The sequence below is a fragment of the Paramormyrops kingsleyae genome, chromosome 8 (assembly GCF_048594095.1).
Source record: "Paramormyrops kingsleyae isolate MSU_618 chromosome 8, PKINGS_0.4, whole genome shotgun sequence".
NCBI classification, from domain to species: domain Eukaryota; kingdom Metazoa; phylum Chordata; class Actinopteri; order Osteoglossiformes; family Mormyridae; genus Paramormyrops; species Paramormyrops kingsleyae.
The window spans coordinates 31,154,916-31,167,143 of NC_132804.1; the positions used below are offsets into that span (position 1 = coordinate 31,154,916).

The window sequence follows — 12,228 nt, forward strand, 5'->3', positions numbered from 1 at the left end:
CCCTTTACCCAATTTGCTCCTTCTCTCTCCTCTCCACCTCTATCTTCTCCCAATCCCCAACCCCACTAAACGTGCCTAGCCTGCCTCTCACTGTCTCCTCCTACCCCCTCAGCACTGCACAGTAATCCCTGCTCACTAATATCCTAGGTCTCTAATCCAGGATCACACTCTCCATCTATCAGAGCTCATACAGGACTGAGCATCAGGCCGGCACACTCTTTACCCTTAAGTTGAAATGGTCAACCCTGATAAAATGATGCTGCAGTTTTCCCAGCTGCCTCCATGACATGCTGGGTATCCTTTGGATTCTGGCATCCATCCATGCATCACACTTCGCCTGGATCATAGGGAACAGAAGCTCACCTTCATGGGGGGAAGACGAGGTCGCCTTGTACACACAGGCAGTTTGCCTCTAGGGGTAAGGTGAACTGCAGCTTAACTGTGGCCTGTAACTCCCCAGTGAAAGTGCAATCAAAAGGCAGGATTTGCCTCTGAATAGCTCTATACAAAGGCTTCTGCTATCAAAGAGCCAACAAAATCCAGAGGACTGATGAATGTGAATGTCCTTTAAACGGTACTATTATTATGGTTTATTACATTGAACTGTAGACTGTCAATGTTCCATTAGATATGGCCGTGCCACCCAGACGGACCCCCCCCCCCTCCAAATGGCATGGCAATGACAATTATGCTACAATGCAAAAGCAAAACAAGGATGAATGGTTTTTGGAGAGTCTCTCACCACACACACACACACACACACACACACACACACACACTGACTCCTCTCAGAAACTCAGAAGCTCTGGATGACATCCACCACAGGTGTCTGGCATCTATTCTCCTGCATTCAATGGATCAACTGAGTGGATATAAAATAAAATAGAGCCTCACAGAAACTTCCTCCCTTCATCTAGGCTGTTTACTGCCTGCGTCTTCACACAACTGGTTGTGAGCCAGATCATGTGCTCCATGCTGGTCCGTAAATTCCTGGAGATGGCAGCCAAATGTCTCTAGGTCCAAATTCCTACTGTTCCTTAGGTGTTGGCAGGTCAGAGACGCACACAGTCCAGCTGTGACTCAGTCTCCTCGGATGACTGAGTACATAAAGCAAAGAACCTGGTAGGACGAGGCCAGCTGTGCAGTATTTTGTTCACCATGCATAAAAAAAACCAGCATGACACTTAAGAGGTTTATTGGTGTGTTTTGGTTTCTGGCATAAATATCACACACAAAAAAATTCAGTATATTTATTGGGGGCTGTTTTTCCATTTTTTGTAGTTGCTTAGTTATAAAATTATATCTCAGTTACACATGGATGAGGGCTTTTGGCATAACACTTTAATAAATAAGGACACAACACCATTGTTCAATGCCAATAAGGTGGAGAAATCTGGGGTGGAAGGAAATGTTGGGGTCAGTCTCGGGGTGGGTACCCTAACTGGTGCCAGTTACACTGCTGTAAGGTGAGCACAAGATGCCCCTTCCCCATTGATGTGTATCATTATTGTGGAGACTAGATTACCTGTGAGCTTCTAGGCTAAGTGGGTAATCCTTGATAGTAAAATGAGTAAGGTGGGTGGGTGATCCTTGAAAGGATGATGAGTGAAGTTAGTGGGTGATCCTTAATAGGATGATGAGTAAGATTGGTTGGTGATCCTTGACAAGAAGATGAGTAAAGTTAGTGGGTCATCCTTGACAGGGTGAGGAAGAAGGTTGGTGGGTGATCCTTGAGAGGAAGATGACTAAGGTTGGTGAGTCATCCTTGATATGAAGATTAGTATGGTGGGTGAGTGATCCTTGACAGGAAGATGAGTAAGGTGGGTGAGTGATCCTTGACAGGAAGATGAGTAAGGTGGGTGGATGATCCTTGACAGGAAGATGAGTAAGGTGGGTGGATGATCCATGACAGGAAGATGAGTAAGGCTGGTGGGGGAGTCTTGGCAGATGGAAGATGAGTAAGATGTGTGGGTAAGTACAGGAAGATGAACAAGATGTGTGGGTGATCCTTGACAGGAGTAGGGTTTTGGCTTTGTGTGACAAGATTTTGGGGATGAGCTGAACAATTTGAAATCTGAAACTACAGGAACCTCCTGTGCCTACACATGCTGGCTCTTAGCTAGTCTGTGGTGTTTTTGATTCCTTATTCCATTCCTTAATCCACAGAAACAGCATCTGAGCAGGTTTACAGCAACACCTGCTGTCCTGCTCCCACATCTGCTACGGAGGCCTGTTCAGGGACTTTGAAGAGGACTTCCTCTCTTGCTCTCGCTGACACATGACATAATGTGAAGCAAATCATATGTGTGGTGAACACGACACACCAGCAAGCCCTACTCCAAATTGGTCCAGAAGCACTTCTTCCAGCGAGCTGCAATACTGAAGATGGCACCATTTGTACCATCATTCGCAGTGTGCCATTTTTGTGGCAGCATCATGATGAGAGGTGACCTACTTACAGCAGCTGGGGTGCAGGGAGACAAGTGCTCTGGGGCTGTAAGGACCTGTGGAAGGACAGCACCTCCCCTTGCTGTTCCCCTCTCACAACCACCCCCCCCCCTCCCCTGAGAGGGAGATGAAACACTGTGGATGGGTGGGGAGTCTCCTCAGGGTTTTACAGTTGGAGGTTATCAGCCTATCAGACCTCACTTTCACTGGCATTTGCAGAACCATCAGCACACCCAAGATCAGCTGCTGGCCGGATTTGAATGGATCCCCAGACGGACACGTGGCTCAGCTCTGGTGCGTGTCAGGGACACCCTCACGGGCACAGACACGGGATGGCCTCATGATGGCGCTGTTGTGTATTCTGCAGCCATGGCACTTTAACAACTGTACCCCCTCCCACCCACCTCCAAAAGCAGGCCAACAGCACTTAACAGTCGCCACTTAACTGCTGCAGCTGAATATCGGTTGGAAACTGCTCAAGCCTCTTACGGTGCCATGTAGAACACTAATCAGTGTCAACACTGCTCGAAACTGAAAAACAGGTTACAGCCAGCAAGCCTTCCACTCTGTTTTAATTCCACTTTTACATGGCAAATACAGCATATGTCTTTCCCAAAGCCAGGTTACTTTAGACAGATGACTAAGCCAGAAACACTATTATAATTTGTGGGAATAAAACGAAATGCACAGGTGCATGGAAATGCACGTGTAAGACTATGCAAAAGGAAGAGCAGCTTGGCTTGGGTTTGACAAGCGGAGCTTAGTACCTAACAGATCAAATGTATAAAATGAAAGTGTCAGACTGGACGTCATACTGGGTGTTTCCACATTTTCCAGTCAGGCTGGTCCATCTCCTCTTCTTCTCATGAATATCTGCTCAAACTGTAGACGTTCTGTGTTTCCTGTCCCCCTCTTTCATTATTTCTTAATGGAGTCACTCTCTGCTCTGTGTTTGAGAAGCAGCCTCCCTCCCCAGCCTGGAATCTCCCTTGAGATCACAGAGCTGGTTTGCAGCGAACCAGAAAGCAAAGGCCAGGGTCACCTGAGGACCTTGGGCCAGCGAGGCACCGGCGGTAACAGCCAGGAGGAGATTGGCGCGAGTGATTTCACACTCTCGGCCCAATATGCATGGTTGCATTTTCCCCCAAAGCCACAGGATCCTAGATCAGGTGCATAATAGGGGCAGCCGGTGGACCTACCCTCCGCACTGCAGTGGCTCTCCAGGGTGAAGGCTGTGTAGCTGCCTGCTCTCCAGATGCCCCCACTGTGTCAGTTAATGCTGGAGGGGGGGAGGTAACCCTCAATTGTCATGCTGACAGGTTCTTACTATGTGTGTCTTAATTACAGAAGAGCCTCAGATTTCACAGAGAGTGGCTCATTTTCTCCCAGGACCCAAGAGTCCTCAGCTCACATTATAATATCAGTAGGGGCGGGGTACTCTCATGGTGATGGGGGGAGGGTGAAATATTCATCAAATCATATCACCCCTAAAATATCAGCTCATTGTTAACAGCACGATTTTCCACATGAAATCCAGGGTCAGACAACCAGGACTCTGGCTTCAGAAGAACCTTAAAACATCCCCAACAAGAGCTCACCATTCATCACCTAACATGAAACAGGCAGAGCAGATGTGCTCGTGGGGAGAGACCTGGCGAGGAGCAGACGGCCTGCAGCACAATGAGTATACCTGGAGTGTAGTCAGCAAACCTGGAGCACAGTTTGTAAACATGGAGCATAGTGAGTAGACCTGGGGCACTGCAAGCAAACCTGTAGCATATTTTATAAGCCTGGAACGTAGTAAGCAAACCTTGAGCATAGTCAGCAAACCTGGAGTATAGTTTGGAAACATGGAGTGTAGTGAGAAAACCTGGAGTGTGGTGAGTAAACCTGGGGGGTACTGCACAAAGCTGGGTGTCTTCATTAGCCATGTAACTTAAGCCATATGTAAGGATTTTCCAATAGGAATGTCACTTACCTCCCCTTCTATTGGACAGTTATCACGTTTGGCTTAAGTTATCCAGCTAACTGGGAAATCCTGCCTTGTGGAATACCCCCCCTGTAGTGTAGTGTGTAAACCCTGGAGTGTAATTTGTTAATGTGAAGCACAGTGAGTAAACCTGGAGTGTAGTGAGCAAACCTCGAGCATATCTTGCCTTGAAGGCACAGTGTAACCCTGCCAGAGTGAGTACTGGCTGCATGCAGGGTCACAAGCAAGAGGACCACTTGGCCATGCACATCTTGCAACCGCACAGGAAGTGAATTATGAGCCATTCCCTGTACTGGCCCTCGATCCGCTTAGCAGCAGCAAGACGAGGGCTGGGCCTTTCCTTGCGTTCTCAGATTCCCGGTCAACATCCGGGATCTATGCCAATGCGATTATGGCCATTATTCTATTACCGCTGAAACCAAGATGCAGGGCCATCCGGGGGGGGGCGCGCAGATAATGGCATGGCTGGGCATGTCCAGGCCCCGCTGCACCCCGGGCCCTGTCTCCCTGGCCCCCCGATCCACAGAAATGATGTACAAACGCCCGAGTCCTACTGCTTTTATGGGATATCTTAATTGCAGAGACCAGGCCAGGCATCGTACTGTAAGACACCGAGACAAACCTGGAGAGACTACCTGAGCCCACAAAATATAGGTCTGCATTTTTTAGATAAAAACGCTCCATTTACCTCCTGACGTTTGCAGGCACAACCTGTAATGAAACTCACTGAAATTACACAACTATCAATTAAAAGTATATTTTTCCAGTGACTGGCATCTCATATAAATCAAATTCTGGCTGCACAGTCTAGATGAAGGATGCACTGAACAGCCCCTCATATTAACGCGTGAGGTTCCTTGGGAAATACAGTAGCAGAACCTGTTGTGTTTTCTGTAGCATTCTCTGATTGTTTTCTGCTCATTAGAAATCAGAATGCTACACAGAAACAGAGGAATATTTTCAGAAAACATAAAAAGGGGGCTACTTTCAGCAAACAGCAAACCCCTCCAAGAAGCTTTTTCAATCCACCTGGATTTCTTTTCTTTTTTGAAGACTCTTTTTATTAGCATATTACACACCCATACACTAGAAACACGAGAAACATACCCAACAAAAGACAACCAAGAAAAGGATAATAATAATAATAATAATAATAATAATAATAAGACAGTGTTGCAATACAAGTAATCATTGCTCATCACGCTACACTATCACCATAACATACAATTTGGTTACACAGTTGAATGTTGGCCTGAAAAGGAGGGAGCCCCAAAAGAATCACTGAATAAATCATTCAAAATAGAACTGAAATGGGTGTCAGTTCTTACGGAAAAGCTCAGGTTTCTGCAGTCGGATTTCTTAACCACTATGCCATCTGCTGGCCAAACTCAACATGTAGTAAGAAGAAATGTAGTTTGAAAATGAAATAAAATAGATAGTGGTAGAAAGTTCCACACCCACGGGAGACTGTGGGGCACATAAGGGGGGGATGCCTTTTAGCATTTCAAACTAAACCCCAGGGCTGGGTCAGCCAAGACTCTGCGGCACAAACAGAAATGGCTCCTGTTTGCTGGCTGATGACACAGGTCCGGTCGAGCTGCCCTCCCTGGCTCCGCTGGTCACCTTCACGTGATCGCTGGCAGAAATGACGCAATGCCCCCCCCAGCTCCCACCGGAGCTGTGACCCAGTATCCACCTGGAGGACAGCAGAGCCTCAGCTCATCATCGATATTCGACTGAATATTCCAGGTTTCTTGTATCTTACTGTGATTTCTAATTGTTGCCCATTAAAACGGGAACTACAGAAAATTAAGCTTATATGACCCACTTACATAGGTCAAATTATACAATGCTAGTCTACACTGTAGCCCAGCACATCCATCTCTACTAATATATTAAAATAGTGACAGTAGTAAAAACCTATGATCGGAAGGTCACTGGTTCGAGACCAGCCTCGGCACGTCTGTGGGTTCTTGAGCAAGGCCCTTAACCCCCAAAGCTCCCTGGGTCCAAGTGGCTGCCCTTCATGGACAGCTTGATACAAAAAGAACAAGTTGGGGGAGATGTTAAGAGAATTTCCCCATGGGAATCAATTAAGTATCAATTATTATTATTAAAAATGTAAGGAAAAGCATGTGACCTGAATGTTCACGCAGGAAGGGGTTCCACATCACCCTATCCCAACACCAGGGTACTGGGCCTCTTTCCTGAGCGAATGATTGCAGGAAATATGGTGCCTGATTGATCCTGTGAAAGATCTCTATTCCTCCCTGCTGCACAGTCCACCCCTATTTGATAAAAGGCACCTTTCCACCACAGTGATCCTAAGCAAAGCAGGACTGGCAATGGAGGTTGGCACTGTTCAGTCATCCAAATTGACCGCCAGTTTCCTCAGCAGCACTGGGTTGACTCGCTGCTTTGCTTTCACATCCTGGAGTTCCTGCCTGAATGTTCACGTGTGTAGCCTTAGCTGTACCAAGCTACATGCAACGCCATTCTTCTGTGACCTCACGCCTTCCTGAAATGTCCTACAGGGTGTGAAAGGCTCTTTTACCCACTTTATGATCATGCTTCTCTCATGTTCAGTTGACTGTTGACATGGGGATCAGTTGTTTTGACTGCTTATAACTCCATCCATCCATCCATCCTCTAAGTCAGGGGTGTCAAACTCCAGTCCTGGAGGGCCAGAGCCCTGCACATTTTTGGGTTTCCCCTCATTTAACACACCTGATTCAACTCCTTGTGCTAATTACCACACATCTCTTGAGCTGAATCATTTATGGTGGAACAGGGAAAGAACTAAGCTACACAGGGCTCCGGCCCCCTCGGACTGAAGTTTGACACCCCTGCTCTAAGTGGTCCTAAGTGGGGTGAGGGGTCCTGGAGTCTACCCCAAGCAGCACAGGACACAAGGTAGGACACACTCTAGATGGGGGTCCACTCTGTGAGCAATTTAGAGATAGCTGTTAGTCAAATTGCTTGTCTCTAGACTACAGGATGAAACTGGAGTCGCTGAGGATCTACAAAAACGATCAGAGGCAGAAATCGAACCCACAACCCACTGAGTCACCTTTCCTAACTTCTCAAAGATGGCAGGAGGGAACCAGAGTAAGAGAGGTAGGACTGATCTGTCACAAACTCTGAACTGAAACACACTGAATGAGTCAATAACAGTTAACGAGTGAGACAGGGTGGCGAATTGGTGACAAGACTGATGCAGCGAGCGGAGGCTGTGGCACGGAAATCCCCCCAGAGCACCGGGGGGCTCAATATGTAAAATGCAAACTCCTCCAGAGAGTAATGGCTACATGCCAGTGAAGCCCCCCAACATGGAGACACACGTCAAAATCCTAGAGGCAGACATTTCACACAGGAGTTAGAGCAAAACACATAACAGCTTACAGTCACAGCGGGAAATTATGAAATGTGTTATCAAAATCTAACCTCACTGAAAGATCACTATTTTCAATAACACATATTCCACACACACAGGTTTGTAATTATATCTTTGTGGGGACTCTCCATTCGTTTCTATGGGGAAAATTCTATTCCCAACATGAGGACCTTAACCCCTACCCAGCCCTAACTTTAACCATAAGTAACCAAACAAAATATGAAACTTTTGGCATTTTTAGTTTTTTACATTGTGGGGGACTTTTGGTCCCCACAATGTAATATTAACATAATCCACACACACACGTAGACAGATATTCTTACAGAAACACACACAGACACATATAGACAAACAGACATACAGATAGACACAAACACACAGACAGACGGACAGACAGACACACAGACGCAGACAGACAGACTGAGAAAGACACACACACACACACACACACATAGACAGACAGAGGCAGACAGACACACACCACACACACACACACACACACACAGAAGCAGACAGACAGAGGCAGACAGACACACAGACAGACAGAGGCAAACAGATATACACACACCACAGACACACACACACACAGAAGCAGATAGACACAGACAGACAGACAGACAGACACACACACACACACAGACAGATGGAGAAAGACAGACAGACAGACACACACACACACACACACAGACAGATGGAGAAAGACAGACAGACAGACACACACACACACACAGACAGATTCAGACACACAGACAGACATACAGACAGACACACACAGACAGATGGAGACAGACAGAGGCAGACACACACACACACACACACAGACAGACACACTTCCCGCTTTCCATCACTGTCCTGTTTGATGCAACCGCTGCTATTAATTATTCATCTTTAAGGCAAATTTTCCAGCAGTAGCAGCAACATTCGCAGCGACAGAGCCCCCTCCGGCAGCAGCCTCTCTCATGGGCAATGCCTCCAAGTCATCGGTGACACCCCCTGCACATTCCTCTGTAGGGTGTGGCTGGCTAGGGGCCAGGCGGTGTTGCCATTTACAAACAGGCTGGTCGCATAAACGGCAGCAGCCACAAAGATGGTCAAATACTTACCCCTGTCAGGGTCTGGGGGCTAGGGGCCAGATGGACATCAGGGTACTGAACCCCTGTCTGCAGCAGATGATGAATGATTAATGAAGACACCCGGAGCCCCCCCCCCCATCCAGAAGACGGTATCTATGTGGGTATGACGGAGTCACGGGGACCCCATCCCTGAGCCACCCGGCAGCTCCTGACGCAGAGGCAGCCTCACAGACAGGTGGGGTAGGCAGCTTGTGTCCCATGGGGCCGGAATCACCAGCGCGTTCGCTAACTGGGGCTGAGGGACCCTGCACATCTCTGCAAGGCTCTGAAGGAGAGCAAGGGCTACCATGTGAGCATGCATGCATACAGCCACATGCATCTCTGCCTGTGTCTGTATATGGGGGCATGTAAAACTGCGCACTGCATCACAGTCTGTGATGAGTGAGAGTGTATCGGGGTTTTGCATTCAGTATGTGTGTGAATGCATGTGTGTGTATGTGTGTGTGTCCTCGTTGAAGCAGCGATAAGCGCAGTAGAATAAGTCGGAAGCTGAATACCCCCCCCCCCACACACACACACACACAAATGAGTCGCTTGAGCTCATTAAATGCCCCAGTGTCGCCCCTCCGCACCCCCAAGCCCTCTGCTCTCCACTCTTGATTTTTCATTTTCTGCTGTTTATCCCACGACTGCTTTTGGAACGGAGACCCAGAAATATTTCTCTGGAATTCCTCATATTCAGGCTGTGTTTCTTTGAATTGTACCAACAGACCCAAACGTATAAAGAAAAATAAACAAATGTATAACCAGAGTGAAATATCTAAGCTGTATATCAGGCGAACCCTATACCTTGCCCGTGCTGGCGGTGCCCTGTTATACAGACTCAAAGTAACTGACGCGTTTTTCCTCCGCCACAGACGGTCCGCAGTCTGCGCTCAGCTAATGACCCCAGCAAAACACCACACCTAACAGCGTGCGTGACAGCGTCCGGATCGATAGCTAACAGGTTAAAGCATAAAAAACAATAACGTTCATTCACCAGAAACATGAGTCCATTGACTGGAAAAGCGCAGCTTCGGACGGATCGCAGCATCACGGTTCATGCCGAAACCAGTACAGAAACAATCAAAATACATGTGTGCTTTTTTCATCGCTAAACACATTTAGGATTTTCTTCCCTCTCGCCCTTCACATCGCAACAGACCTTATTTTGCAACATTTTTTACACCTTGTTGAACAAAATGATGTCAGGATACTATATGTATGTGCAGCCAGTATTGTACTAGGTTCCAATATTTTTTCATGCGAACTACAAAAAAAATGTTACTATTCTGCTTATTTACCTGATAAGCTATTAATTAAAAAGATTTTAAGTAGGCTGCAAAGGCGTTACAGTATTTCTTAATTAAACCAAACTTCACTAATGAATTTACTAATTAGAGCTAATCACCAAGGAAAAATGCGAATAAGCACACAATCCAACAAAAGTAGCTAATTACGCACCTTCGCCCCTTTCAATAAGGCGAAATTAATAAATTCAAGCCCATTGTGAAAGCTCCTCACAATTAATCGCATCTTACCCATTGATTCTTAATCATCTGCAAAGCAATCGGGCAGCAAACAGGTAAAAGCGGGCATAACGTCCAAGGGTTTCCATGTCGGTGTGTCCAGATGTTCATCACAGAATAATAAAATAATAAAGATGTGTAGGAAAAGGCAGGAGGCTGCACCCGCTGCTCGCCCATACTCACGGAGCCGCTCAGAAGCGCGCAGCATCTCCGCTCATTTCGAGCCCGTTCGCTCCGGCCGCTCGGACCCCGCAGCCGCGGCCCCGCCGCAGAAACGCGCACAACTCATGGCGGCGCGCCGCGCTCGTCCCCGCCGCTTCACTCCTCCCCGTTACAGCCGGACGCCTTGATCTATTTTCGAATGGAAGCGTGAGAGCCGCTTCCCAGCTTCCTGACGCCTGCCCCAGCTCCGCCCCCCGTCCCCGCTCCGCGCACAGAAAGACTCGCTACCGTGTGACGGAAAGGAAACCCTGCCATTGAGAATGAATTGAGCGTGTCGCCTGGCGCCGCCTAGAGGCAAACCATGGAAAGGAGTTTTCGCGAAGAAATACGTGCGCTTGTGGACAGACTAATCGCGCAACCGATCAGTAAAACGAGTCTAAGTAGGTCTACTTTGTGCTTCCATCAATAAAATTAACGTAAAATGTGAACAAGAGCAGTATTTTATATGTGCATTATCTGTCATATAAGGGCAGAGAGGGAGGCATCTAATCTATGGGCGCTTGATTTTGCGAAATACTTAAACATCAAGGGGCAGGCACTTAGACGCTGGCCGGGGGTTCCCCTCGCTAAATTTAGCGTGACTGTCGGTGTAGGTGATCGGTACAATGCACCGACGGGAGGCTCTTAATACATGTTACGCGATCGTCGGTGATCGATAAGCAGCACTCGAAACGGAAAACGGGGACACTTTCAATCGTTCGATCAACTGCGGCAGGTGCTCAGGCATCTTCAGTCCCCTCCGCACGTGCATGGTACGTTATGGCACATTTTGAATAAAAACCACTATCAAACAACATGTTAATCGTTTAATGCTTTATTTAGATTTGGTTTGGTTCGAATAGTTATTGCATTTTCGAAATTATGCATGGATTTATGGCAACGAAATCGTTTCAACTGTGTAGCTATAGCTTTATGCGTAACTTGAATTTCCGAATTAAACTAATTGAAATTAAGTGACAGTATAACAGTAGCCTATACATTGGATATGATAACATAATGTATAGTCCGCGACTCAGACCAGGATTAGCGATTTTTGGATGTTTATACTGAATATAATATTATTTATTTAGCATACACACATATAATTCTTTCCAACTTTACTCCAACACAAAATCCACCACTCCAAGGATGCAACCATCGCGATACTTTAAAAAGTAAACGAATAAAAAGCAGGGCTGGTCGAAGTCGCATTATTTCTCCTAGTGTTTAGTCCGAAATATGACTAATCCCCCGGAGATAACACGAATGAGGCGCGCATTTGCTTGCATGGCGAGGCACGTACCTCGCCTTTAAATCTCATCTGAATTCGTACGCCGTCCATCGCTCTGCTCACTAATGATCGCACGGCAGTTTGGAGGACATGCGAGTGAATGGGCATTTGTGCTGGGCGCTGAATTTTATCGGCAAAGGCTTGAATGGGCGTTAGATAAGCCGCAGTACGGCCTCAATGAGTTGGGGGTTTTTAAAGCGCATGATATTTACTTTGATCGACGCACCGACGTATGTTGACTGACACTATGAACATTCAGACCA

General features: G+C 47.1%; 1 protein-coding gene across 1 annotated transcript in view; it reads right to left on the bottom strand.

Moving 5' to 3' along the window:
• Positions 1-11,389, bottom strand: part of LOC111835905 (uncharacterized) — a 28,662-nt gene extending 17,273 nt beyond the window's left edge. The window contains exon 1 of the mRNA XM_072715152.1: positions 10,657-11,389. The gene's annotated coding sequence lies outside the window, so the exon portion shown is untranslated. The remainder of the gene's footprint in view (positions 1-10,656) is intronic.
• Between the last annotated feature and the right edge of the window lie 839 nt (positions 11,390-12,228).